Below are 5,744 nucleotides of genomic sequence, written 5' to 3'. Positions count from 1 at the left end.
TTATTTCTGCTTTATACCAATCAAAGAAAATGTTGCATTCTTCCCTAAAAATATGGACTTAAATACTACTTCAGACATCAATATTATATGTATTTTTTTCTTTGGTCAACATTTTTTCATATACTGAGTTTGCAAAATAAAATATCCCCCAACTTCTAAATCAGGGCTCCATATCTCAGGAGTAAGAACACTGCTCTTTTAAGCCAGTGGTCATGAACTCAAACCCTACTTGTACACTCCTTCATAGCATCCAATCAAGCCCATAAGCCAAAATCATTAGCCAGTTCTTGGAAAGTTCATAAATGTCTTTTCTATGGTGAGTGAAAATCCACAAGACAACAAATTCTAGACACTTGGAATCCAATCCTGAATAGAGCAAAAAAAATAATTACCGCATTTTTCCTTGGCATTCTATGAATTAGAAAAATAGATACTGCACATCCCCTTTTCAATGTATTTTGGAAACTGCCACATTTGGAGTAATGATTTTCTTTTAATGCAGCTCTCAATCAATCAATACAAAATTCAGGCATTAATTGTAGAGCATGTGAAGATGTTATTTGTGTCAAGCAATTTCTCAAATATTTGGAAAATCCTAAACTATAGGTAATTCCGTGTTAATGTTATTTTTACAATATCTTTTTGATTTATCCAACTTTAAGCATCTTTGAAAAATAATTGAAAAAGCAATTTATTACTAATATTTGAATCAATAGTTTCAACAGCAGCATGGACATTGCACCTTTGAAAAAGTAATTTTGGTTAATTAGTTTTATCCAATTTTTATGAAACTTAGTTTTTTATGTGTCAGGATGGCCGAGCGTTCAAAGGCGCTGCGTTACGGTTGCAGTCTCCTCTGGAGGCGTTGGGTCAAATCCTACTTCTGACAGTGTTCTTACTTTTCTTCTTTGTTCTACAATGTCTCTTCCTTGTTGCTTGTGAAGAGAAATACTTAAGATATTCACTGCAAATCTGTTTCACAAACCACTTTGAAGAATAATCAACCTTCCATTATTTCTGCTTTATACCAATCAAAGAAAATGTTGCATTCTTCCCTAAAAATATGGACTTAAATACTACTTCAGACATCAATATTATATGTATTTTTTTCTTTGGTCAACATTTTTTCATATACTGAGTTTGCAAAATAAAATATCCCCCAACTTCTGAATCAGGGCTCCATATCTCAGGAGTAAGAACACTGCTCTTTTAAGCCAGTGGTCATGAACTCAAACCCTACTTGTACACTCCTTCATAGCATCCAATCAAGCCCATAAGCCAAAATCATTAGCCAGTTTTTGGAAGGTTCATAAATGTCTTTTCTATGGTGAGTGAAAATCCACAAGACAACAAATTCTAGACACTTGGAATCCAATCCTGAATAGAGCAAAAAAAATAATTACCGCATTTTTCCTTGGCATTCTATGAATTAGAAAAATAGATACTGCACATCCCCTTTTCAATGTATTTTGGAAACTGCCACATTTGGAGTCATGATTTTCTTTCAGTGCAGCTCTCAATCAATCAATACAAAATTCAGGCATTAATCGTAGATCATGTGAAGATGTTATTTGTGTCTAGCATTTTCTTAAATATTTGGAAAATCCTAAACTATAGGTAATTCCGTGTTAATGTTATTTTTACAATATCTTTTTGATTTATCCAACTTTAAGCATCTTTGAAAAATAATTGAAAAAGCAATTTATTACTAATATTTGAATCAATAGTTTCAACAGCAGCATGGACATTGCACCTTTGAAAAAGTAATTTTGGTTAATTAGTTTTATCCAATTTTTATGAAACATAGTTTTTTATGTGTCAGGATATCCGAGCGGTCTAAAGCGCTGCGTTCAGGTCGCAGTCTCCTCTGGAGGTGTGGGTTCAAGTCCCACTTCTGACAGTGTTCTTCTTTTTCTTCTTTGTTCTACAATGTCTCTTCCTTGTTGCTTGTGAAGAGAAATACTTAAGATATTCACTGCAATTCTGTTTCACAAACCACTTTGAAGAATAATCAACCTTCCATTATTTCTGCTTTATACCAATCAAAGAAAATGTTGCATTCTTCCCTAAAAATATGGACTTAAATATTACTTCAGACATCAATATTATATGTATTTGTTTCTTTGGTCAACATTTTTTCATATACTGAGTTTGCAAAATAAAATATCCCCCAACTTCTGAATCAGGGCTCCATATCTCAGGAGTAAGAACACTGTTCTTTTAAGCCAGTGGTCTTGAACACAAACCCTACTTGTACACTCCTTCATAGCATCCAATCAAGCCCATAAGCCAAAATCATTAGCCAGTTCTTGGAAAGTTCATAAATGTCTTTTCTATGGTGAGTGAAAATACACAAGACAACAAATTCTAGACACTTGGAATCCAATCCTGAATAGAGCAAAAAAAATAATTACCGCATTTTTCCTTGGCATTCTATAAATTAGAAAAATAGATACTGCACATCCCCTTTTCAATGTATTTTGGAAACTGCCACATTTGGAGTAATGATTTTCGTTCAGTGCAGCTCTTAATCAATCAATACAAAATTCAGGCATTAATTGTAGATCATGTGAAGATGTTATTTGTGTCTAGCATTTTCTCAAATATTTGGAAAATCCTAAACTATAGGTAATTCCGTGTTAATGTTATTTTTACAATATCTTTTTGATTTATCCAACTTTAAGCATCTTTGAAAAATAATTGAAAAAGCAATTTATTACTAATATTTGAATCAATAGTTTCAACAGCAGCATGGACATTGCACCTTTGAAAAAGTAATTTTGGTTAATTAGTTTTATCCAATTTTTATGAAACTTAGTTTTTTTTGTGTCAGGATGGCCGAGCGGTCTAAGGCGCTGCGTTCAGGTTGCAGTCTCCTCTGGAGGCGTGGGTTCAAATCCCACTTCTGACAGTGTTCTTACTTTTCTTCTTTGTTCTACAATGTCTCTTCCTTGTTGCTTGTGAAGAGAAATACTTAAGATATTCACTGCAAATCTGTTTCACAAACCATTTTGAAGAATAATCAACCTTCCATTATTTCTGCTTTATACCAAAGAAAATGTTGCATTCTACCCTAAAAATATGGACTTAAATACTACTTCAGACATCAATATTATATGTATTTTTTTCTTTGGTCAACATTTTTTCATATACTGAGTTTGCAAAATAAAATATCCCCCAACTTCTGAATCAGGGCTCCATATCTCAGGAGTAAGAACACTGCTCTTTTAAGCCAGTGGTCATGAACTCAAACCCTACTTGTACACTCCTTCATAGCATCCAATCAAGCCCATAAGCCAAAATCATTAGCCAGTTTTTGGAAGGTTCATAAATGTCTTTTCTATGGTGAGTGAAAATCCACAAGACAACAAATTCTAGACACTTGGAATCCAATCCTGAATAGAGCAAAGAAAATAATTACCGCATTTTTCCTTGGCATTCTATGAATTAGAAAAATAGATACTGCACATCCCCTTTTCAATGTATTTTGGAAACTGCCACATTTGGAGTCATGATTTTCTTTCAGTGCAGCTCTCAATCAATCAATACAAAATTCAGGCATTAATCGTAGATCATGTGAAGATGTTATTTGTGTCTAGCATTTTCTTAAATATTTGGAAAATCCTAAACTATAGGTAATTCCGTGTTAATGTTATTTTTACAATATCTTTTTGATTTATCCAACTTTAAGCATCTTTGAAAAATAATTGAAAAAGCAATTTATTACTAATATTTGAATCAATAGTTTCAACAGCAGCATGGACATTGCACCTTTGAAAAAGTAATTTTGGTTAATTAGTTTTATCCAATTTTTATGAAACATAGTTTTTTATGTGTCAGGATATCCGAGCGGTCAGCGCTGCGTTCAGGTCGCAGTCTCCTCTGGAGGTGTGGGTTCAAATCCCACTTCTGACAGTGTTCTTCTTTTTCTTCTTTGTTCTACAATGTCTCTTCCTTGTTGCTTGTGAAGAGAAATACTTAAGATATTCACTGCAAATCTGTTTCACAAACCACTTTGAAGAATAATCAACCTTCCATTATTTCTGCTTTATACCAATCAAAGAAAATGTTGCATTCTTTCCTAAAAATATGGACTTAAATACTACTTCAGACATCAATATTATATGTATTTTTTTCTTTGGTCAACATTTTTTCATATACTGAGTTTGCAAAATAAAATATCCCCCAACTTCTGAATCAGGGCTCCATATCTCAGGAGTAAGAACACTGCTCTTTTAAGCCAGTGGTCATGAACTCAAACTCTACTTTTACACTCCTTCATAGCATCCAATCAAGCCCATATGCCAATATCATTAGCCAGTTCTTGGAAAGTTCATAAATGTCTTTTCCATGGTGAGTGAAAATCCACAAGACAAGAAATTCTAGACACTTGGAATCCAATCCTGAATAGAGCAAAAAAAAAAAATTACCGCATTTTTCCTTGGCATTCTATGAATTAGAAAAATAGATACTGCACATCCCCTTTTCAATGTATTTTGGAAACTGCCACGTTTGGAGTAATGATTTTCTTTCAATGCAGCTCTCAATCAATCAATACAAAATTCAGGCATTAATTGTAGATCATGTGAAGATGTTATTTGTGTCAAACATTTTCTCAAATATTTGGAAAATCCTAAACTATAGGTAATTCCGTGTTAATGTTATTTTTACAATATCTTTTTGATTTATCCAACTTTAAGCATCTTTGAAAAATAATTGAAAAAGCAATTTATTACTAATATTTGAATCAATAGTTTCAACAGCAGCATGGACATTGCACCTTTGAAAAAGTAATTTTGGTTAATTAGTTTTATCCAATTTTTATGAAACTTAGTTTTTTTTGTGTCAGGATGGCCGAGCGGTCTAAGGCGCTGCGTTCAGGTTGCAGTCTCCTCTGGAGGCGTGGGTTCAAATCCCACTTCTGACAGTGTTCTTCCTTTTCTTCTTTGTTCTACAATGTCTCTTCCTTGTTGCTTGTGAAGAGAAATGCTTAAGATATTCACTGCAAATCTGTTTCACAAACCATTTTGAAGAATAATCAACCTTCCATTATTTCTGCTTTATACCAAAGAAAATGTTGCATTCTACCCTAAAAATATGGACTTAAATACTACTTCAGACATCAATATTATATGTATTTTTTTCTTTGGTCAACATTTTTTCATATACTGAGTTTGCAAAATAAAATATACCCCAACTTCTAAATCAGGGCTCCATATCTCAGGAGTAAGAACACTGCTCTTTTAAGCCAGTGGTCATGAACTCAAACCCTACTTGTACACTCCTTCATAGCATCCAATCAAGCCCATAAGCCAAAATCATTAGCCAGTTCTTGGAAAGTTCATAAATGTCTTTTCTATGGTGAGTGAAAATCCACAAGACAACAAATTCTAGACACTTGGAATCCAATCCTGAATAGAGCAAAAAAAATAATTACCGCATTTTTCCTTGGCATTCTATGAATTAGAAAAATAGATACTGCACATCCCCTTTTCAATGTACTTTGGAAACTGCCACATTTGGAGTAATGATTTTCTTTTAATGCAGCTCTCAATCAATCAATACAAAATTCAGGCATTAATTGTAGAGCATGTGAAGATGTTATTTGTGTCAAGCAATTTCTCAAATATTTGGAAAATCCTAAACTATAGGTAATTCCGTGTTAATGTTATTTTTACAATATCTTTTTGATTTATCCAACTTTAAGCATCTTTGAAAAATAATTGAAAAAGCAATTTATTACT

The 5,744-nt window shown here is 33.0% G+C and overlaps 2 non-coding genes across 2 annotated transcripts; both read left to right on the top strand.

Annotated features, from left to right (window-relative positions):
• Positions 1 to 2,828: 2,828 nt before the first annotated feature.
• Positions 2,829 to 2,911, top strand: TRNAL-CAG (transfer RNA leucine (anticodon CAG)). The gene has a single exon. It is a non-coding gene; the product is annotated as a tRNA-Leu (tRNA).
• A 1,933-nt stretch (positions 2,912 to 4,844) lies between these two features.
• Positions 4,845 to 4,927, top strand: TRNAL-CAG (transfer RNA leucine (anticodon CAG)). Its single transcript has one exon. It is a non-coding gene; the product is annotated as a tRNA-Leu (tRNA).
• Positions 4,928 to 5,744: the final 817 nt, after the last annotated feature.

Source organism: Taudactylus pleione, unplaced genomic scaffold (assembly GCF_031769625.1).
Source record: "Taudactylus pleione unplaced genomic scaffold, aTauple2 ptg000177l, whole genome shotgun sequence".
NCBI lineage: Eukaryota > Metazoa > Chordata > Amphibia > Anura > Myobatrachidae > Taudactylus > Taudactylus pleione.
The sequence above is the reverse complement of the archived record's forward strand: the minus strand, read 5'-3'. Positions and strand labels throughout refer to the sequence as shown.